The sequence below is a fragment of the Rhipicephalus microplus genome, chromosome 6, assembly GCF_043290135.1.
Source record: "Rhipicephalus microplus isolate Deutch F79 chromosome 6, USDA_Rmic, whole genome shotgun sequence".
NCBI classification, from domain to species: domain Eukaryota; kingdom Metazoa; phylum Arthropoda; class Arachnida; order Ixodida; family Ixodidae; genus Rhipicephalus; species Rhipicephalus microplus.
The window spans coordinates 83,727,768-83,751,195 of record NC_134705.1 but is presented as its reverse complement, the minus strand read 5'-3'; the positions used below and the strand labels follow the sequence as shown (position 1 = coordinate 83,751,195).

Sequence of the window (23,428 nt, the reverse complement as noted above, 5' to 3'; positions counted from 1 at the left end):
TTGAGTATGTACGTGTGAACATAACAAAATAAAAGAGACCCTCCATATATGAAATACACACGGAAACATTTATTTTCCCAGAGCAATCATAAGTGTAAACACAGCTAGCGCACTCCCTGCACGCGAATACCGCGTCAGCCGGGGCGGCGTGCCGCCACCGTCTCGGACACTCGACGCACCCACGCCGTTTACCCCGGTATCATGAGTAAATCCGAACACTCCTGCTATCATTGAATTTATTGTCGAACTCACCCCGCAGGGGGTGAGTGGGCCGATCCCGGAGGTAGTGCAATACCGGGCCAACCCGTGGCGGAGGTGAAGCAAGCTTCAAGCACTCCGCTGCATCACAAAAATAAGTTTAATATCTTGGATCCAAATGGGATCCGTATCAGATATTAAGCTGATAAGAACAGAGTGGAATTTTATTATGTTTCAGACAATGCATAGGTTGTCTTGAATTAGCCGGACGACATCGTTTAGTTCCTGTACATTGCACCGGGAGAGCCAGTTGGAAACCGGACACGGATGGTGATACAAGGACGCCAGGGTGTTGGTCATCACAGGAACCTTCGGGACTGCAGCGGCTTACCCAGGGTACTTGGCAGGTGGTAGGCGATGTGGCGACGTGGTACGGTAGGTCTTGCCTTAGTCAGCGGTGGTCTAGCTGCGTCCATGTCCCACGTGCGCGTGGTATATGGCGCGGGACGCTGCCACCACCTCGCTCACGCAGAGTTTCTTTAACAGACGCAGGTAGGTGCGGGAGCACAGACGCTGAAGGACGCGGTCGTTGGCCGGGTCCCAAGCGCCGAGAGCCCCGACGATGACGGCGGCCACTGTTACTCTTTGGTAGCGGCGACGCAGGTAGTCGGCGACGGGTTGGTAGCGTGCGACCTTGTCGTTTCGCGTGTTGGTAAAGGCCTCTGGTGTATTCTCGAACGGGCAAGCCACGTCGATCACCAGGGCCTCCTCCCCGCGAACGAAGACGAGGTCAGGACGCAGTCCAGTGTCGCCGACCGGCCGGTTCTCGTACGCTACGGTGTAGTCGCGGGCGGCGGCCGTGCGAAGGCGCGAGACCACCGCGTTGTGCCGTGCCCGAGACATGGCGCTATGCGTCATGCAGTGGCAAAGCACGTGCGGTAGCGTCTCCCTCGCGTAGCCGCAGACCCGGCAACGCTGGTCCCGGTCAGTAGGGCCCCACATGACGGCGCCATTCAGGGGTAGCAGGTTGAGGCGTGCCCGGTGGATAAACCGCCAGTCGGCGAAGTGCGTGAATGCTCCCGTGGTGATGAAATGGGAGCTCGCACGATCCGCCGAGACGCAGGCCATCACCTTCCCCTGGTTGGGCTGGTCATGGAGGGCGTTGTCCCGGACGTGGGCCAGCACGTCTCGTAGCGTCCGCATGACCTGGTTCCTCTGGGTTGAAGGGAGCGTTGCGTCGCCGCAGGTGATGGTGACGTGGTCCGGCCGCAGGGACCACGAGACTTGTAGCCTTCGGGACGCCTTACGGGCCTCGGTCCACACGCTGCGCAGCTGGGTTGCCGGCCTTGAGTGGACGACCTGTCGGTCACCAGAGAGGTACGCCTCCAACTCGAAACGGGTAGCCTCCCATCCGAGGCGGGTGGAGGCGATCTCGTAAGCGTCGGACAGGGCGAGATCCCGCAACGACTGGTCTGAAGTCGTCAGGAGCTTGAAAGCGGAGTCGATACGACAGATGTCGTATAACTCCGCTGCCACCGGTATCGCTACTGCTCCTCCGGAGGCGCTCCCGTAGACGTAGTTCGTCGAGGCGTTCACCGGTAGGTAGAGTGTTCGCTTGACCATGGGCCTGATGGCAAGGTCCAACCGGTGCCAGTCTGTTTTGGTCAGGGCGCCGCACCTCATGGAAAAGTTGAGAGCGGGGAACACAAATGTCTTGAGGGCGTCAATACGCTGCCAGGGGGCTAGAAGGGACGAAAATATTGCCGTGGCGTTGCGTATGGCGTCGTCAATGACATTGGCTCCCGCTCTCTGTGGAAGGCGGAAACCCACCGGGCGTCCGAGGTAGCGGAGCGGCTCGGATTCGTTCAAAGCCGTTACCGGGACGCCGGAGACCCGGAACACGGTTGGCCGCATTCCGACGGGGGTGACGCCGCTGAGGTGCAGGGTCGTACACTTGCTCGGGTTGAGAGATAGCCCAAGCGGTGTTGATAGCGCCTCGACCATGTCGATGCGTTGCTGGAGAAGAGCAGGACAGTCGGCCAGGGGCGTCAGGTCGTCGGCATATGCGAGGATGTAGCGGTCGTCGCCCGTGCCTTGGACGCCTCGAATCACAGGGTCTATGACCAGGTTGAAGAGCAACCCGCTGAGCGGGCAGCCCTGGCGTAGACACGAGTGGATGTCGACCGGATCTGTCGTGCCCTCTGCAGCAACGATGACAGTTTGGTTGTCACGGTACAGGTCCTCGATGAGGGCGGTGAACGTATCCCCAGCACCGGAACCACGGAGGGCGTCCAGGAGGGCTCGGTGAGGCACGGACCCGTAGGCGTTTGCGAAGTCCAAAAGGGCCGCGCAAAACTCCGTGCCACCAGCTCTGGCTGCGTCCATGCGGTGCTGAAAGATGTAATTCAGTTCGAAAACGCCATCATACGGGAGGAAACCTTTCTGGCACTTTGACAAGACCTGGTGATCCATGATCCAGGCTTGTAGGCGCGACGCAAGGCACTTGGCGTATAACTTAGGGGCAGTACTGCCGAGGGCAATGGGGCGCCAGTTGCCCGGGACAGAGGGATCACCTTTCTTGTATATGAGTACCGTACGCGACGTTCGCCATGAGTCCGGGGTGCGACGGTGGTGGACGCAGGCGTTGAAAAGGGCGGACAGGAAGCGGGCCTCCGGGTCGATGGATCTCCAGTGGTGGTACGTTAGTCTGTCAGGACCGGGAGCCGTATTCTCCGACTTCCGGAGCCGGAGGAGAACCTCGTCCGCCGAGAAGGACGCCGTGTCGACCGGGACAGGGGCCGCGGGCCGCTGGAACAGCGCTGAGGTGTCTGCCGTATGAGGTGACCAGGTGGAGGCCCAATGGTCCTGGATGTCTGGTATGGGGATGGAACAGGACCGTGTGGGACCCTCCATGATCAGGCGCACGGCACGTCGGCGGTTCCTGCGGTAGAGCCGCTGGATCTGCGTGGCGTTGTCAGGGTTGACGTCTCGAGCAGGGCGTCCCGGTGTTGACGGGGGGAGGCGGACAGCCTCCGCGGCCAGAGCAACAGCCTGAGACCACGCCTGCTCACACGTCGCCCATGAGTCTGGCGTTGGGGCTGAACGGAGCGTGGCTCGCAAGACGCGGACCTGCTCCGCAAGCAGCATGGTGCGGTCCGGTGGCATCTCCATTGTCGGTGCTTCCCCAGGAGTGTCGTGTGCACCGTCGTCGGCTTCATCCGCGCCAGTGTCTTCCAACCGCTCGGAAAGGGAAGGGGATGAGGAGGAGCGGGAATTGGTCGACAGAGGGCGGCGGTCGACGACAGTGCCGGCAGCATGGACACTCTGTTCGTCCACCGGCTGGTTGGCCGATGCGTCGTCGGAGTTGTCGGTACCGGGGACGTCGGCAAGCTCCGTGGACATCCGTGAGGAAGCCCTCGAAGCAGACGACGTGGTGCCGGGACCGGTACGACGACGAGAAGACGAGCCGGGCGTGGATGAGACCTCGCCAGTCGTGGACTGGGGACCAGGATCTGGTGGCACGGACGGTGGCGTTCCGGTACCCGAAGGCGATTGCCGAGGCGTAGAAGAGCCGGAGCCAGAAGTTGGGGAGGAGTGGCCCGGCATAGTAGACGCCTCGGAACTTGACACCGACGGAGAACCGGTTGCCGAAGTGCTGGAGGCCGACCCGGTACTGGAAGATGGCGTCGATGTGGAAGAATGGCCTCCACGACGTCTTCGAGACCGGGAAACGGTTGCTCGGGTCTGTGGTGCTGGTACTGCTCGGCAAGTTGTACCGGAAGGAGCTGGGCCGGAGCGTGGTGTGGTCTCTGTGCCAGAGGAACTGGAGGTAGTCGCCGTAGGCTGCCGTGGGGGGCGAAGAGGTACAAATGGAGTGGACTCCTCTTGCGCATGCCGTGCCATGGTGTGCCGGGCCAAGGAGCGTTCGCAATTGAAGCTCTTCGGGCAATACCGGCAGGGGTGGTAAGGCTCGTTCGAGGCAGGACCCGGGCAGTCGTGGCGGGCGGACAGCGAATTCAACCGGGCATCACAGGCGACGCACCGGTAGAGCCGCTCCGTTCGCCGAACCCCGTGTTTCTGCTCCATGTGGGACCGCCACGCGGACAGTCGGAGCGAGACTGATGTGCGGGCTTGGCAGCCCGCGCAACAGGGATAAGGACAACGAAGGAGCCCTGGCACCGGCAGGTACACCTTCATGATGCCCCGGTGAATGACGGGCGGTCGGGAGCGAGGAGGGCCCGATGCTGCCGCTGAAACGCCAGTAGACGCGGGTGTGCCAGGACGAGGCCGCTGGGCCGGCGGGGGCGCTGGTGTGCTCGTCCCCGAAGGGGGAGCGGGACGCCGCCGACGGCTACCGGAACCCAGGAAGAGCAGCTCGACGGACACGGCAGGTGGCCGGTGGGGGGTAGGCATGGCCAGGCAGGGACTTCTCCAGGTCCTCGTGGACGGACGTCCGGGCAGGAAGGCCGGGGCGACGGCGACGACGTCGGCGAAGTGGTCACGAAGACCGGGGTCCGCTGGTGTCACCAGCAGGCATTGGCGACCGGACCGGGAGTGGCAAGCAAGGAAAGGCTTGTAGACTCTCACCACTCCCGGAGGGCGTCTTCTCCCGCTGGCTTGACTGGAACGCCCGGTCGGTCGGTGTCCACGTCCCCATGGCTTGATGTCCGGTCCGGTAGGCTTCGACGACGGCGGCGATGAAGTGGTCACGAGGACCGGGGCCCATGGGTGTCGTCAGCAGGCATTGACGACCGGGCCGGGAGTGGCAGGCAAGAAAAGGCTCGTGGACTCTTACCACTCCCGGAGGGCGTCTGCTCCTGCTGGTGGGCCCACCGCGTCGGTAGATGGCCGGAGACTCCTTCGAAGGTGCAGCAGGGCCGAGGAACCAGGTGGACCCAGGAACAGCGTAGCTCCGTGCGACCAGGGGGGGGACCTTCCAGGGCGGCCGGCTCCCCGGGAGGGACCGTTCTCGACCTTTGGCTGTAAAGATCAAAGTGGGAGATCCTATATGGATCCAAGATATTAAACTTATTTTTGTGATGCGGCGGAGTGCTTGAAGCTTGCTTCACCTCTGCCACGGGTTGGCCCGGTATTGCACAACCTCCGGGATCGGCCCACTCACCCCCTGCGGGGTGAGTTCGACAATAAATTCAATGATAGAAGGAGTGTTCGGATTTACCCATGATACCGGGGTAAACGGCGTGGGTGCGTCGAGTGTCCGAGACGGTGGCGGCACGCCGCCCCGGCTGACGCGGTATTCGCGTGCAGGGAGTGCGCTAGCTGTGTTTACACTTACGATTGCTCTGGGAAAATAAATGTTTCCGTGTGTATTTCATATATGGAGGGTCTCTTTTATTTTGTTATGTTCACACGTACATACTCAAGTTTCTTATTTTTTTAACATTCCTACTCATATTAATAAAACTATTGAGGAAATTATCATTACTGTTTCGGAGGAAAGCTAGAAGTGTGTATACGATGTGTATGCATGTGCGATGTGTATGTATGTATGTGTGTAGAAGTGTGTATGTATGTGCCAAGCTATTTCCGCTCTTCGAATTCACCCGTTTCGCAACGAAAAATAAAAAAGCCTCTAGAAAATGGGGTTTGGTTGGTGTTTCTGTTTACAGTTGCAGTGGCAAGCGAAGGCATTTTTATTTCACATCTTCACGCGGCGTCTGAACCTGAAGACGCGTGCTCTCGCCACGTCTACGCATCTACACTATTCCCCATCACAAATTAAAATCGCAAAGAACGCCACAGGACCCACTCTGCACACACCTGCTGTACGGTGGAGCGGCAAAGCCCCGATGTGCTTTTCCTATGTCCACTGACCTTTGGGGTTTGACGTCCCAAAACCACCATATGATTATGGGAAAATTTCGACCACCTGGGGTTCTTTCACGTGCACCCTAATCTGAGCACAGGGAAATGCAGCCGCCGCGGCCGGGATTCGATCCCACCATCTGCGGGTCAGCAGCCGAGTACCTTACGGCCATCAGACCACCACGGCGGGCATCGCCTTGTTGATCAAACACTTCATTTCTGAACACCATCTCATACCAGCTCATCCACCGTTGGCTCTCGTTAATTACAACGAACATCCTCGCACGCTCACCTCAATGGAATTGCCAGTTGCTGGAAGTTCCAAGAAAATTGCGCACAAGACGTACGGACGCACCACGCACGTACCTGAAGCGACGTGGACCCCAGGACGCGTGAGATCACGCCCCGGGCGCGCTTTGCCTCCGTACCCACTCGTCACTCCTCACAGCTTCACTAAGCCGAGTATGTAGAAGTCGAAGAAGCAGAACAACAAACCAGCCAATCCCCCACAGTGGGTGTGAGCCACAAGTGAAGGTCAACAAAAACAAGCAACACCAGCGAGCGCAGTGACGAAGCTATCGTAATGGGGCGAAATAATCCATGAATATGGCTGCACGTTGACGCACGGTCGCATTTGTGCAACCACCCGTGTCTCCCGAAGACCGTCTGTCGCGAGTCTTCGACGAAAAGCGCAGGCGAGTACTTCTCCACTGATTTCCGCGACCACTTGACGACCGCCTTCGGCCGCCTCATGTCCGTCCGGCACGATCGACGGAGCGCCGCACCAGCGCCTCGTACACGCCACCCTAGCACTCCTGCCCCTCGGAATCAGCAAAACTCGGACGTTTTCCACCACGACAGACAGAACCTGCCGGCCCGTTGAACGCTTGAACGACATCGCAGCGGCAAGTCGCACACTCACGTTCCGTCACCCTCTGCCACATGATCCTTCATTCACCGGCTTCACAACCCACGCGGTAGACGTTTCGCACGCATTCCCGGGTCTGCCTTTCACGGCAGGACCTTCGTCGACCTCGGTGCGGTGTTCCGCCACGTCGGAACATGCAAGGCATATGTTGAGCGTGCTGAAGCAGCCAAAGGCACCACCTTTTTGCCGATGATTGTGGGCGTCGATGCAGAGGCGTTGCTTGGGCAGCCGGCGTAGAAGCCATGTTGGATGGGTGACGTATTCACATTTTGCACAGTCATTTTTTTTTCCTTCCAGACTTTGGTGCTCGAGTTGGACATGTACACTATGCATCAGTTTTTAAAACAAATGCTGTAGCATCCCTCGCGACATGCCTGATAATGTTCGCCGGCAAGCATTTGGTGTGACGTCATGGGCGCATAGAGAGTACGCATGCAAGCAAGCACGCGTGGCTTCGACCTCTGGGAAAAAGAAGGTTTCAGTTTTAACATGTTTGTAAGCGAAACTAGAAACTTCAAGCGGACTGGGGATAAAAGCAATGCCGTCAAGCCAGCGCTGCCGCTGTCGGTGCACAATGCTGGTTGTGCATGGGTGGACGTCGGAATTGCTTTGCTACTGTTTGCCCGGCTTTTGGCCAGAACTAAGTACGAGGTGTGAAAGAATGGATTTTAATTACGTGCTAATGAATTGCATCGCTTCTCGGCCTTTTGGCTAAGATCAAAGTGTCGAGCTAGCTGTTTGCTACGAGTCATCCTGCGAGACCTGGGGTCACGTCACGTCGGCGTCGGCCCCCGGTTCCTGTGAAGCCCGTGCAAGAGGTCGTTCCTGTGACAGCGCCGCTCCGCGCGCCCGCCTGCCGCCTCGGGTTCCCGGCTCCTGCCTGGTGCCCGCTCGCCCCATGCCTGGTGGTGCAAGGTTCCCGGCCCACGCCTGCAGTCCCGGAGCCCCTCTGCGGTCCACCGGCCAACACCTAGTCCTGCGCGGCCCTCGCCTCGGCTGAGCCGTGTTCTACCAGTGTGCAGCTCGCCTGCACGTAACGAGTCGTCCTCAAGCCTCGCCCGACCCGGCGACTTGCGGACTTTACTTACAAGTATGGCCACGCCATTTGAACTCCCGGTGAGGGAGAACGAATTTATGTTCTCAGCGCCCGAAGGCGACGTTTCTGTTGACGATTTGATAGACGCAGTAGAGGAAACAGCAGGAGATGATAGTGTGTATATGCTCCAACATATGGGGGGATCGAAATTTCTCGTTTGCACCCGCAATGCTAGTCAGACAACAAAGCTTATGGTTGCAGAGGGCTTTAAGGTTAAAGGAGTGAACGTGCCGGTAGAGCCCGTCGGCCCGGCGGTAACGTATGTAAACGTCTACCGTTACATCGGTTTTCTGCCGGATGAGACCCTCGGTAACGCCTTAGCTCAGTTTGGCAAGGTGAAGGGCATTTCGTTCGCCACCCTAGCCAACCGCCAGACCAAGATAAACGGGGTGCGTCTCGTGAAAATTGAGATGCGTCGCCCTGTTCCCAACTTCCTAACGATTGCGGGGCACAAAGTAATGTGCGAATATAGAGGCATGCGTCAAGTTTGTGCGCGCTGCGGCGAGGTCGGGCACATGGCGACCGCGTGCGCGGCCGAGTTTTGCAAGCGTTGTGGCGTCTTCAGCCACGACACAGAGGGCTGCACAGCCGAGTGCTCGCGTTGCGGGGGCCGTCACGGGACGCGAGACTGTTTCCGCAGGCGCTCCTACGCGGCCGCTGCCCGCGGTTCGTCAGTGCTGACAGCAACCAACGCAGCACCTGGCCAGTCATCCGGTGCCCCTTCGCCGAGGTCTGGTGAGCCCCCTTCGCGTCTACAGGTGCTAACGCCTAAGGCCGCACCCCGCGCGACCGCGAAGGGCCCCCTCTCATGGCGCCGCGACGGGGAATCAGACTCGAGCGCAAGCAGCAGTGTGGAGTCTTCGGGTGTAAAGGAAGAGACGCGCAGCGCGTCTGCCTCCGTCGCTTCGGCGTCGGCGTCCTCTGGCGCAGTCACAACTGATACTCAGTCGGGTCCGACGCGAGCGGCGTCCCTTACGACGCCCGCAAGCCTATCGAGCGCTGAGGACTGGCCGCCTTTGGCTACCTCAGAAGACGAGTCTCCGGCGCCTCCTGAGCAAGGGGAGACAAGCCGCCCCGCCTCCGACGTGCCGGCCAACGTGCTGGCTGGCCCCTGTCTCGGCACAGGATTTGGAAGCGCCTCAGCAAGCCCTGGCCAGGGATGACAGTCCTATCGTGAGCCGCGGGCACTATGTCCTGCCTGAGGTCGACGACTGCGCGTCGGCAGACCCTTCCCCCGAGCAGGTTGTGCCCCACAAGGGCCAGCGACCGGACCCGCCCGTGGTTTACCCGGCGTCTGGCCGCGAGCGGAGATCTCGCTCGCGCTCGCGTCGTCGCCGCGGAGACGGGGCTGGTCGCGATTCGGGCGCGCGGGCCTCGAGTCGTGACAAGGGCCGCGAGCCGAGGTCTCGCTCGCGTCGCCGTCACGGAGACGAGCCGCAGCACGACTCCCGTGAGGGTTCCCCCACTCGTGGGGCGAGGCAGCGGCGGACCGGGCTAGGGGTTGGAAGCAGTGACAGCGACGCCCCGCCGAAGGCGAAGACCCCGAGGTTGGGTAACAACGCCGCGTCCAAGGGGGACCCCCCCGCGGATAGCGGTGAGACGATCGAGTAGTCCGCCGGCGTCTCGGCGCCATGCGGCGTCGGGGTGGGGTGGAAGGGGGGTTGCTTGCGCGCCTCGGACGCACCGCGCCTTTCCGCCTGGAGTGTGAGCAGACGCTGTTCGCGTCCTCTGTGCCGGGCGTGGTTTTTTTTTTTCATTTTACTGATTCCACCTCGCTTCCCTCTGTGTTTTGCGGCGACGCAGCTCGCGTCGTCTGCTCCTACTTAGCTTGGTACATTCTTTCTGGCTCACTTTGTTCTGTTTTTTTTCGCTGCGACGCAGCTCGCGCTGATGGCGTCGTCTGCTTTTCATCTGTGGCCGGGCCTGCCGCCTTCGGGTTCTCTGTATGCGCTGCTCCGCGCCCTCGCTGGCTGCGCGGCTCGCAGCTGCTCTAGGCTCGCGCCCGGCCTCGGCATGCATAGGGTGGGGTCGCGGGCCCGTTCCGCTTTGCCTTGCGCGGCCGTGCGCCGCTTCACGCCGCCTCCTCTCCCGCGGGTCGTTTGTTGGCACTCCTCCGGCCGCGCTCGCTTCCGTCTCGCTCCGTCCCCTCTCCCACGTGGTTTTCAACGATGCATCAAGAGGCGCGCTCGCTTCTGTGTCGCCAGTTCGCTCCGGACTGCTTTCCGCGCACACCTGGCGCGCCCGGGCCTGCTGTGCTCCCGGCGCGGTTTCTCGGGTCGTGTCTCATGTTGGCTGAGAGGGCTACCTGATGAACGAAGCGGCGCGCCTGCTCCGATGGCCTCGCCGCATTTCGCTTTCCCGCTTTCTCTCACCCTCTGCTGTCCCGCTCACCTGGCTGGGCCCCTTCCACTCTTTAGTGCAGCGCTCTTCTCGCCCCCCTTCGCACGCGCTCCATTGATGCCCACCTCTCCTAGTTATCGCGCCTCTCATCGTTCCTTCCCCCCCCCCCCCCCAAGCGGGGCACCGCGCTCGGACTGACGGAACATGGCTACGCTGCGGTTCGCCACGCTAAATATTCGCGGCTTTCGCGATAGGGGCAAACAAGCAGCCGTATTGTCGTTTGCGCGTTCCAAAGGCATTGATCTCCTCTTTCTCCAGGAGACAAACTTTCGCTCTCCGCTAGACGTAATTAGCTTTAAGCGCAACTGCCAAGCCGAGGGTTTTTTTTCTCTAACATGTGCGAGGGCTTGTGGCGTCGGGGTCGTATTTGTCACAGGCAGGTTCCGATGGAAGTCCCATTGTGTATTCGGTGCAAACGGGCGTACACTTGTGCTCGACGTCTTCGTTGACGGGTCAAAGGTGCGCTTCGTTAACGTTTACGCACCGGTGACGAGGTCGGACACCAACAAGTATTTTAAGGAGCTGCATGCTTACCAGGTGGAGTCCGTTCCCCACGTGGTTCTCGGGGACTTCAATTGCGTCGTGGACTCTACAAGAGACGTCCGGGGCCCGGGTCAAGGCGGCTCATCTTACCACGCCAAAGAGCTGGTCGGGATCCTCCGTCACCTGCGGCTCACGGACGCCTGGGTACACGTACATGGAAACGAGTTCGCCCCCACCCGAACCTCGCGGACAACGGCCAGCAGGCTTGACCGAGCCTACGTCCCCGAGCGCCTCGTCGGTTCTATTGTGGCGTGCGAAGTCCTCACCCTCCCCGACGGGCTGGCGGACAGAACCGACCACCTCCCGTTGGTTACAACGGTGAGGGGGACGCCCGGCCCTCATCCAGGAAATGAAGCTTGGCGCCTCGACCCGGCGCTCATAAAAGACAGCACGAGCGTCCTCAGAATATCCGCGTTCCTGCAGGAGACGATTGAGGCCTCCCCCTGTACCAGCCCCGCCGAATGGGACGACTTGAATGCGAGATGGAGAGCGTTCCTGCAAGAAGAAGGCAGCGTGAGGAAGAAGCGCATCACAAAAGAGATGAACGAGCTACTCCGCCGGATGCGGATTGTACAGAGCGCAGACCACCTCACGACTTGTACACGCGACTATCTCCACTCGCTTCAGGTTCAGCATGATCGCCTCTTCCGGGAAATCGCGCGCAACGCACGTGAATCCCGAGTCGCTGCGGGGGACGTGCCGGACCTGGACATGAATGAGGTGCGAGGTACTGGTTCCCTTCGAATCTCGGAGGTGCAAAGGCCTGACGGCAGTCTGATCACTGACCCCACCCAGATCGAAGCGGAGTTTCATAACTACTTTGAGGCCTTTTTTCATGAGCCGGACCCTTGTGGCCCACTCCCGGGGGCAGCTCTCATGGCCAGTCTGTGTTCGCGCCTGCCCCGACTCGCCGAAGATGAGGGCACTGTTCTGTGCGGCGCAGCAACGGAAGAGGAACTTCGCGCTGCCATCCGAGCCATGCCGCCTAACTCGGCTCCAGGCACTGATGGCCTGACAGCCGGCTTTTACGCGACTTTCTTTGAAGTTTTGCGAGCCCCGCTGCTGGCCATGGTCAACCTGGTCCTCCAGAGGCACGTGAAACCGGATTCATTCAGCGAAGGGCGCATCACCCTCATCCTCAAGGAAGGCGCATCCCCGCGCGAACTCTCGTCATGGCGCCCGATCTCTCTACTCAATGTAGACTATAAGATCGTGGCGTCCATATTGAACACCAGGCTGAGGACCTTCTTGCCGGACTTGATAGCTCCCCACCAAGCCTGCGCCGTGCCTGGCCGGTCAATGTTCGCCAACCTCACTGCCACCAGAGATGTTTTTGAATACGCGACCCAGAAAAGAGTCTCGGGTGCCTTCCTATCCCTCGACCAAGCCAAGGCGTTCGACAGGGTGAGGCACACGTACCTCTTTGAAGTGCTCCGTCAGTTCGGGCTCCCGCAGGAGTTTGTGGCTGCCATCGAGCTTCTGTACACCAACCTGCGTAGTTGCGTCGCGGTGAACGGCACGACCACTGCTTTCTTCCGGTACACGAGAGGCATTAGGCAAGGGTGCCCCTTAGGCCCAACCCTGTTTGTCCTCTCGATAGAGCCTCTGCTGACAACTCTGGCTAGCGACGAACGCATTCGAGGCCTGCCAATGACTGGTGCCGAGGAGATTAGAGTCCTGGCGTTTGCCGACGACATATCCCTGTTCCTCAAGGACGCACGAAGTCTCGACCGCTTCCGCAGCGTATTTGAACTATACGCTAAGGTGTCGGGAGCCCAACTGAACGAGAGAAAGAGCCGAGCACTGCTCTTCGGTCCGTTCCCTACTGAAGCAATAGGCGACATAGAACCGGTCTCTTCACGGTTAGGGTCCTCGGCGTCTACTTTAACCGAGAAGGCGTCGACGTTTCCACATGGACAAGGGTCATCGACAGGGCTGCACAGCTCACCGAGCGCGCTGTGCTGCTCAACTTGACCCTGCGTGAAAAAGCCGTCGCAATCAAGACTAGTGTTCTTGCCTTGGCCTCCTACGTGAGCAGGGTGACAGCGATGCCGGCGCGGGTGGCCACACGACTCGGCACATTGGCCAACGACCTACTATGGGGCAGGACACCACCCCCTGTCAAACGAACCCTCCTCCAGTTGGAAGTTAAAGAGGGGGGGCTGGGCCTCCCGCACGCACTCACCTTGAGCAAACTGCTGGCCTTGAAAACGGCTCGCAAGGTGGCGAAAGCAGAAAACTATGTTGGGAGAGGCTTGCTGCACTATTGGAGCGGCCCGTCGAACAGTTGGCTTGATGCCGGCCGACACACTGGCCCGCACGCTGAATCGCCCTCGCCCTTTTACAAGGTAGCAGCGGCGACGGCACGCATGCTGCGCAAGGAAGCGCCGAATTGCGATCCTGACGCGGAGCAGCCGGCCCGCATAGTGGAGGCACTCACGGCGTGCCAGCTCAGCGACGAGGACAAGCAACGAGCAGAGCAAATTAAGCGCGACCTCTCCCTGCTTCATAGTCTGCTACCCTGCGATATCCAGGATTTTCTCTGGAAGAGGGTGTGGGACGTCCTCCCTACCAGGTGCCGCCTGAAGAAACTAGGCATTGTGCCCGACGACCGCTGCCCAAATTGCAGGGAACCAGAAACGCAGAAGCACGCCTTGCTGGAGTGTTCAGCTGCGAAGCCAGTCTGGCGCATGGTAGCGCACACCTTTGGGATCCGCCCCCCACCAGGTCACAGACGCAACAAGGGTGCGTTTGCGCGGCTTGTGACCGCCTGTACCCTTTTTGTTGTGTGGCAGCGCCGCTCCCTCGCGGAAGCGCGACGACGGCCAGTTCGGGCAGCACCACCGGCGGTTACGCGTATTAGAAGGCTGGTGTGGGAGATCCTCTCCCGGGAACTCGAGGCCAGCGGTGAGGAGATGTTCCTCCGCCGCTGGCACACGAAATTTTTCTTCATAAGTGAGGGCAAGTTGGCTGCCCCAATTTTCCACTATTAACCCCTTTCGGTTCCCAAAGAGGGCCCAACTCAGGAGCAACCGCATGTTTAGTCCCATACGAAGGTGACCCCCCTTCCCCCACCCCACTCCCCAGATTCACCTCTGTAGCACCGGTTTACATATAGACACTCGCTTGACACTGTGTTGTTGCCGCGGGCCCCGCCCGTCGACACCAAGGCGTCGCTGGTTATCGCACATATGTATATAGCATCCCGTTCACAACTGTGTGTGTGTGTTTTTCCTGATTAGTTTAACTCCATCTTTGTAACAAGCTCTATTGTATTTGCTCGTGTAAGCGTACACTTGTATATATTCAATGTTCTCCCGTTTGTTTATTTTGTAAAACGCTTGTCAATGTACCTGTTGTTTCAGTTTGAAGTTCAATAAACTTCTCTTTGTGTAGTATCTGTTCTTATCAGCTTAATATCTGATACGGATCCTATTTGGATCCAAGATATTAAACTTATTTTTGTGATGCGGCGGAGTGCTTGAAGCTTGCTTCACCTCCGCCACGGGCTGGCCCGGTATTGCACTACCTCCGGGATCGGCCCACTCACCCCCTGCGGGGTGAGTTCGACAATAAATTCAATGATAGAAGGAGTGTTCTGATTTACCCATGATACCGGGGTAAACGGCGTGGGTGCGTCGAGTGTCCGAGACGGTGGCGGCACGCCGCCCCGGCTGACGCGGTATTCGCGTGCAGGGAGTGCGCTAGCTGTGTTTACACTTACGATTGCTCTGGGAAAATAAATGTTTCCGTGTGTATTTCATATATGGAGGGTCTCTTTTATTTTGTTATGTTCACACGTACATACTCAAGTTTCTTATTTTTTTTAACATTCCTACTCATATTAATAAAACTATTGAGGAAATTATCATTACTGTTTCGGAGGAAAGCTAGAAGTGTGTATACGATGTGTATGCATGTGCGATGTGTATGTATGTATGTGTGTAGAAGTGTGTATGTATGTGCCAAGCTATTTCCGCTTTTCGAATTCACCCGTTTCGCAACGAAAAATAAAAAAGCCTCTAGAAAATGGGGTTTGGTTGGTGTTTCTGTTTACAGTTGCAGTGGCAAGAGAAGGCATTTTTATTTCACATCTTCACGCGGCGTCTGAACCTGAAGACGCGTGCTCTCGCCACGTCTACGCATCGACACTATTCCCCATCACAAATTAAAATCGCAAAGAACGCCACAGGACCCACTCCGCACACACCTGCTGTACGGTGGAGCGGCAAAGCCCCGATGTGCTTTTCCTATGTCCACTGACCTTTGGGGTTTGACGTCCCAAAACCACCATATGATTATGGGAAAATTTCGACCACCTGGGGTTCTTTCACGTGCACCCTAATCTGAGCACAGGGAAATGCAGCCGCCGCGGCCGGGATTCGATCCCACCACCTGCGGGTCAGCAGCCGAGTACCTTACGGCCATCAGACCACCACAGCGGGCATCGCCTTGTTGATCAAACACTTCATTTCTGAACACCATCTCATGCCAGCTCATCCACCGTTGGCTCTCGTTAATTACAACGAACATCCTCGCACGCTCACCTCAATGGAATTGCCAGTTGCTGGAAGTTCCAAGAAAATTGCGCACTAGACGTACGGACGCACCACGCACGTACCTGAAGCGACGTGGACCCCAGGACGCGTGAGATCACGCCCCGGGCGCGCTTTGCCTCCGTACCCACTCGTCACTCCTCACAGCTTCACTAAGCCGAGTATGTAGAAGTCGAAGAAGCAGAACAACAAACCAGCCAATCCCCCACAGTGGGTGTGAGCCACAAGTGAAGGTCAACAAAAACAAGCAACACCAGCGAGCGCAGTGACGAAGCTATCGTAATGGGGCGAAATAATCCACGAATATGGCTGCACGTTGACGCACGGTCGCATTTGTGCAACCACCCGTGTCTCCCGAAGACCGTCTGTCGCGAGTCTTCGACGAAAAGCGCAGGCGAGTACTTCTCCACTGATTTCCGCGACCACTTGACGACCGCCTTCGGCCACCTCATGTCCGTCCGGCACGATCGACGGAGCGCCGCACCAGCGCCTCGTACACGCCACCCTAGCACTCCTGCCCCTCGGAATCAGCAAAACTCGGACGTTTTCCACCACGACAGACAGAACCTGCCGGCCCGTTGAACGCTTGAACGACATCGCAGCGGCAAGTCGCACACTCACGTTCCGTCACCCTCTGCCACATGATCCTTCATTCACCGGCTTCACAACCCACGCGGTAGACGTTTCGCACGCATTCCCGGGTCTGCCTTTCACGGCAGGACCTTCGTCGACCTCGGTGCGGTGTTCCGCCACGTCGGAACATGCAAGGCATATGTTGAGCGTGCTGAAGCAGCCAAAGGCACCACCTTTTTGCCGATGATTGTGGGCGTCGTTGCAGAGGCGTTGCTTGGGCAGCCGGCGTAGAAGCCATGTTGGATGGGTGACGTATTCACATTTTGCACAGTCATTTTTTTTTTCCTTCCAGACTTTGGTGCTCGAGTTGGACATGTACACTATGCATCAGTTTTTAAAACAAGTTCTGTAGCATCCCTCGCGACATGCCTGATAATGTTCGCCGGCAAGCATTTGGTGTGACGTCATGGGCGCATAGAGAGTACGCATGCAAGCAAGCACGCGTGGCTTCGACCTCTGGGAAAAAGAAGGTTGCAGTTTTAACATGTTTGTAAGCGAAACTAGAAACTTCAAGCGGACTGGGGATAAAAGCAATGCCGTGAAGCCAGCGCTGCCGCTGTCGGTGCACAATGCTGGTTGTGCATGGGTGGACGTCGGAATTGCTTTGCTACTGTTTGCCCAGCTTTTGGCCAGAACTAAGTACGAGGTGTGAAAGAATGGATTTTTATTACGTGCTAATGAATTGCATCGCTTCTCGGCCTTTTGGCTAAGATCAAAGTGTAGAGAAGTTTATTGAACTTCTACACAAAGAGAAGACAACAGGTACATTGATGTGGGTTTTACAGGTGATGCATATACAGTTTCGGAGCACGTTATATTTAGACAGGCGCACATTTACACGAAGGGAATACATAGTTGATGTGTAACCTATGTACATGTCTATGATCATGAACGTCAACTAATTGTGAAAGAAAACACCCTTGAATCGGTGTGTTTAACATAAATGATATGCGGAGTGGTGGGGGGGTAGGGGAAGGCGCAATATCTATACACATATGTACATGCGTAAAGACATTTACAAGCATGAAACTAATAGGAGGGTACCAAAAAGAATTCTCAGCGTATATACTTATACACTTAACAAAGCTATGTGACACAAAACTAGTGGGAGGTTATTTACATATATACAATGAACAGCAACGCCTTGATGCCTACGAGCGGCGCCAGCGGCACTACACAACGTCGAATAGGTTCATCACCAGAATACAAATCTCTTTATGAACACAGGCGTTAGAGTGGTGTGTCTGGGGAGAGGGGCGAGGGGAGGTCACCATGGTTGGGAGCCACATACGTGTCGCTCTTGAGTGTAGCGACGCTCAAAACCGAGAGCGGTTAGTAATTAACGATCGGAGCGACCAGCTTGCCTTTTCTCACGAAGAAGAATTTCGTGTGCCAGCGGCGGAGAAACAACTCCTCTCCGCTGGCCTCGAGTTCCCGGGAGAGGAGCGCCCACACCAGCCTTCTTATGCGTGCGACGGCGGGTGGCGCCGCCCGAACTGGCCGTCTCCGCACTTCCGCGAGTGAGCGGCGCTGCCACACAACGAAAAGGGTACAGGCGGTCACCAGCCGTGCGAACGCGCCTTTGTTGCGTCTGTGACCTGGTGGGGGGTGGCACCCAAAGGTGTGCGCTACCATGCGCCAGACAGGCCGCGCGGCCGAACACTCGAACAAGGCATGCTTCTGGTTTTCGGGTAACCGGCAGTTTGGGCAGCGGTCGTCGGGTACAATGCCTAGTTTTTTTAAGCGACACCTAGTTGGGAGGACCTCCCACGCCCTCTTCCAGAGAAAGTCCTGGATATCGCAGGGTAGCAGGCTATGCAGCAGGGAGAGGTCGCGTTTAGCATGCCCCGCTCGTCGCCAGTCCTCATCACTGAGCTGGCTTGCCGTAAGTGCCTCCACTATGCGGGCGGGCTGCTCCGCGTCAGGGTCGTGGTTCGGCACTTCCTTGCGCAGCATGCGGGCTGTCGCTGCTAATGCCTTGTAAAAAGGCGACGGCAATTCGGCGTGCGGGCCGGGGTGTTGACCGGCATCCAGCCAACTGTTGCACGGGCCGCTCCAATAGAGTAGCAGGCCTCTCACAACATAGTTGTCTGCTTGTGCCAGCTTGCGGGCCGTCTTCAGGGCAAGCACTTTGCCCGAGGTAAGCGCATGCGGAAGGCCGATCCCCCCCTCTTTGGTTTCTAGTTGGAGGAGCGTTCGCTTGACTGGGGGCGGCGTCCGGCCCCACAGCAATTCATTTGCCATCATGCCGAGTCGAGTGGCCACCCGCGCTGGCATCACTGCTACCCTTCTCACGTGAGAAGCCAAGGCAAGCACGCTGGTCTTTATTGTGACAGCCTTTTCACGCAGGGTCAAGTTGAACAGCGCTGCGCGCTCAGTGAGTAATGCAGCCCTGTCGACGACCCGCGTCCATGTACAATCGTCCACTCCTTCACGTGAAAAGTAGACTCCGAGGACCTTGACCGTGTAGACCGGTTCGATGTCGCCAATCGCTTCTGTAGGAAACGGGCCGAAGAGCAGCGCTCGGCTCTTTCTCTCATTCAATTCGGCTCCTGATGCCTTTGCGTAAAGCTGGAATACGCCACGGAAGCGGTCGAGGCTTCGTGCGTCTTTGAGGAACAGCGATATGTCATCGGCAAACACCAGGACTCTGATCTCTTCGGTGCCGGTCATTGGCAGGCCCCGGATACACTCGTCGCTGGCCAGGGTAGTCAGCAGGGGCTCAATGGAAAGTACAAACAGGGTTGGGCCCAAGGGGCACCCTTGCCTGATGCCTCTCGTGTACCGAAAGAAGTCCGTACTCCTGCCGTTCACCGCGACACAGCTTCGCAAATCGGAGTACAGGAGCTCGACGACAGCCACAAACTCCCGCGGAAGCCCGAAACGGCGGAGCACTTCGAAGAGCCACATGTGTCTGACCCTGTCAAACGCCTTTGCTTGGTCAAGGGACAGGAAGGCACCCGTGACTCTCTTCTGGGCCGCGTATTCGAAGACGTCTCGTGTGGCTGTGAGGTTGGCGAACATAGAACGGCCAGGCACGGCGCAGGCTTGGTGGGGAGCGATCAAGTCTGGCAAGAAGGTCCTCAGTCTGGTGTTGAGTATGGACGCCACGATCTTGTAGTCTACATTGAGTAGAGAGATCGGGCGCCATGACGACAGTTCTCGTGGGGGTGCACCATCCTTGAGGATGAGGGCTATGCGCCCCGCGCTGAAGGAGTCGTGTTTCATGTGCCGCTGGAGGACCATGTTGACCACGGCCAGGAGCGGGGCGCACAAGACGTCAAAGAAAGTCATGTAGAAGCTGGCCGTCAGTCCGTCGGTGCCCGGAGCCGAGTTCGGTGGCATGGCTCGGATGGCTATGAGGAGTTCCTCCTCCCTTGCTGGACCACACAAGACTGTGCACTCATCTTTGGCAAGTCGAGGGAGATGCGAACACAGACCGTTCATGAGAGCTGCCTCCGGAGGGGGGCCGCAAGAGTCCGGCTCGCGGAAAATGGCCTCAAAGTAGTCACGGCACTCCGCCTCTATCTCAACGGGGTCGGAGATGAGGCTGCCGTCAGGGCGTTGCAGTTCTGAAATCCGGAGAGAGCCGTTCCCACGTGCTTCAGTCAAGTCTGGTCCTGCTGGTTCCCCCGCAGTAGTCCCTTGGTCGCGTGGTTTGCGCACGTATTCCCGGAAGAGGCGGTAGTGCTGAACTTGCAGCGAGTGGATGTAGTCGCGCATGCATGCCGTGAGGTTGTCCGCGTTCTGTACTATCCGCATTCGGCGGAGTATCTCGTTCATTTGTTGCGTGATACGCTTATTTCTCACGCTGCCTTCTACTTGCAGAAATGCTCTCCAACTCGCTTTCAAGTCGTCCCATACAGCCGGGCTAGTGCAGGGGGTAGCATCAATCGTCTCTTCCAGGTACGCGGATATTTTCGGGGCGCTCGTACGGTCTTGGATGAGCGCAGGATCAAGTCGCCAAGCTTCGTTGCTCAGGTGACGGCCAGGTGTCCCCCTCACCGTTGTTACCAACGGGAGATGATCAGTTCTCTCCGAAAGCCCTTCGGGGAGGGCGAGAACTTCGCACGCCATGATGGAGTTGACAAGGCGTTCAGGGACGTAGGCCCGATCGAGTCTGCTGGCCGTGGTCCGAGAGGTCCGAGTGGGGACGAACTCGTTGCCGTGTACGTGTACCCACGCGTCCGTTAGCCGCAGGTGCCAGAGGATCTTCACCAGCTCTTTGGCGTGGTAGGTCGAGCCCCCTTGGCCCGGGCCCCGGACGTCTCTTGTGGAGTCCACGACATAGTTAAAGTCGCCGAGAACCACGTGAGGGGCGGGCTCCAGCAGGTAGCCGTGCAGCTCCTTAAAGTACGGATTGGTGTCCGATCTGGTAACCGGTGCATAAACGTTCACAAAGCGCACCTTGGACCCGTCGACGAAGACGTCAAGCACAAGTGTGCGCCCATTCGCTCCGAAAACACAATGCGACTTTCGCCGGAACCTGTCTGTGACGAACACGACACCAACGCCGCAAGCCCTCGCGGATTTTAGAGAAAAAAAGCCGTCAACTTGGCAGTTGCGCCTGAATAAGGTAACATCGAGCGGGGAGCGGAAGTTGGTCTCCTGCAGAAAGAGGAGGTCAATGCCCTTAGATCGGGCGAACGTCACAACAGCGGTCTGTTTATTCCTGTCGCGAAAGCCGCGAATGTTTAAGGTGGCGAAGCGCAGCGTGGCCATGATCCGTCAGTTGGAGCGCCTTGTCTCGCTTGAGGCGAGAAGGAATGCTGAAGGGCGAGATAACCAGGCGAGCTAGGTATCAGCGCCGCGCGGGAGAAGGGGAGCGAGGAGGATGCTGCACTAGAGGGGAAAGGGCCCATCCGAGCGAGAGTGGGACTGCGGGGGGCGAGGGAAGTGGGAGAGCGGATGCGATGGGGGGCGGGAGAGCGGAAGGTGGCGAAGCCGTCGGAGTTGGCGCGCCGCTTCGCTTCGTTCTTCGAAAAGTCTTCTCAGGACTTGGGCGGCAGCTCCCGTTTGCCCCCACCCGCTTGCTCAAGCTTCTGGGACTTCGCATACGGCGGAGCGTCGCTATCGCTGCTTTGGCCAACCGGCCCCGATCTGCGCTGCCGGGCGTCCTTGCTAGCGGTTCCCTCGTCAGCCACCCGCCTGTCGTCGCCAGGGCGTCTTCGCGAGCGCGAGCGCAACCGCTGCTCGAGGCCAGGGCGCGGCTGGTCCGCCTTTGCATCGGATTTCCTGCTTGAACGTGTAGGTTGAGCAGGGGAAGGACAAGTCAGGGGGGTGTTGTTGCGCTCGCCGTCCTCGGGCAGCACGTAGAACCCCTTGCTCTTGATGGGCAGTTCATCTTGAGTGGGGTCTCGGGGACGTGCCTCCAGGTCTTCAGAGGTGACTAGCGCTAACACGTTGGCCGGCGTTAGCGGGATGGAGGGGGGGGCCTTCCCGGTTCGGCGACGTCGTCGGCAGGCGCATTTTGTACTGGTGGTGAAATTGCGCAATCCATCTGGTCCGACGGGAGTGCCAGCGGTGAAGGAGGGGCGGACTGCGCGGAAGGGGTATCCGAGAAGCTGGATTCTGTTTCGGAAGGCGTGGCGGTAACCTCCTCGCTCGTCTCGCTCTTCTCTCTCTCGCTGGCCGGTGAATCCGCCTCGCTGGTGCGTGTAGGCGAGTCAGTGTTCGTGGTGTCGTCACTTCGCTCCCTCGCTGCCGTGTTGGGCTTGGTCTTAGGCGCAAGCACCTGGAGGCGCGATTGTGGCTTATCAGACCGGGGCGATAGCGAGCCACTAGGTGGGGCTGAGTTAGACACGTGGTCGGAAGTCGAGGGGAACCCGCGGGCGGCCGACGCGTAGGAACGCCTTCTGAAGCATTCCCTCGTCCCATGGTGACCCCCACAACGCTTACATTCGCTTGTACAGCCATCAGTGTCATGCCCAAAGGTTCCGCAACGTTTACAAAAAGGAGCGGAGCATACCGTCGCCATGTGGCCCACCTCGCCGCAGCGTGCGCAAACTCGCCTCATACCGCGGTACTCAAACATTACGCGGTGCCCTGCGATAGTCGCGAAGTTTGGCACCGGTTTGCTCATTTCTATCTTTATGACCCTTACGGCGTTGAGCTTGTTTTGGCGAGTGGCCACAGTGGCAAACGATATGCCCCTCACTTTGCCATACTGAGCTAGGGCGTTGCTCAGTACCTCGTCTGACAAGTAGGCGGGGTACCGGTAGGCATTCACGTACGTGACCGGCGGCCCAACGGCCTCAACCGGTACGTTTTCGCCGTTAACACGGAAGCCTTCCGCCACCATTAACCTTGTCGCCTGACTGGCGTTACGCGTGCAGACGAGGAACCTAGCCCCGCCCATGTGCTGTAGAACAAATACGCTATCATCCCCAGACACTAGTTCTATGGCGTCGATTAGATCATCTATCGAGACATCGCCATCGGGCGCCGTGAACATGAAGCAATTCTCCCTCACTGGGAGGTCGGACGTCGACGCCACTCTGGTGCGCGTTGCCGCTGGCTGCCAGGAAGGCGTGGCTGGTAGGACTGGTATCGTGCAGGCTAGCTGCACACTAGTAGGACTGCGGCTCAGCCGAGGCGGGTGCCGCGCGGATACAGGAGGCGCCGGGTGGGTTGCAGCAGGACTCCGGGACGGCAGGCATAGACCGGGGGCCTTGCTTCACCAGGCATGGGATGGGTAGGCGTCGGACAGGGAGGTCCGAAGCCCGAGACGGCGGTCGCACGTACGGGACGGCGGTGCCGCGGAAGCTGATTTGGAGACTTGAACCCCGGGGTCGACGTCGGCGGGACGTGACCCTGGGTCTCGCGCGAGGCGCAAAGAAACGGCTAGCTCGACAATTGGTCTAGCCAAAAGGCCGAGAAGCGATGCAATTCATTAGCACGTAATTAAAATCCATTCTTTCACACCTCGTACTTAGTTCTGGCCAAAAGCCGGGCAAACAGTAGCAAAGCAATTCCGATGTCCACCCATGCACAACCAGCATTGTGCACCGACAGCGGTAGCGCTGGCTTCACGGCATTGCTTTTATCCCCAGTCCGCTTGAAGTTTCTAGTTTCGCTTACAAACATGTTAAAACTGAAACCTTCTTTTTCCCAGAGGTCGAAGCCACGCGTGCTTGCTTGCATGCGTACTCTCGATGCGCCCATGACGTCACACCAAATGCTTGCCGGCGAACATTATCAGGCATGTCGCGAGGGATGCTACAGCACTTGTTTTAAAAACTGATGCAT

General features: G+C 58.4%; 1 long non-coding RNA gene, 1 other non-coding gene and 2 pseudogenes across 2 annotated transcripts in view; 3 read left to right on the top strand and 1 right to left on the bottom strand.

Annotated features, from left to right (window-relative positions):
* Nucleotides 1–14,581, top strand: part of LOC142765343 (uncharacterized) — a 104,085-nt gene extending 89,504 nt beyond the window's left edge. Inside the window, exon 2 of the long non-coding RNA XR_012884196.1 lies at nt 14,388–14,581. This is a non-coding gene — a long non-coding RNA (uncharacterized LOC142765343). The remainder of the gene's footprint in view (nt 1–14,387) is intronic.
* LOC142766506 (U2 spliceosomal RNA) lies at nt 262–429 on the bottom strand (annotated as a pseudogene).
* LOC142766551 (U2 spliceosomal RNA) lies at nt 5,160–5,321 on the top strand (annotated as a pseudogene).
* LOC142766184 (U2 spliceosomal RNA) lies at nt 14,352–14,542 on the top strand. The gene has a single exon (XR_012884428.1). It is a non-coding gene; the product is annotated as a U2 spliceosomal RNA (small nuclear RNA).
* Nucleotides 14,582–23,428: the final 8,847 nt, after the last annotated feature.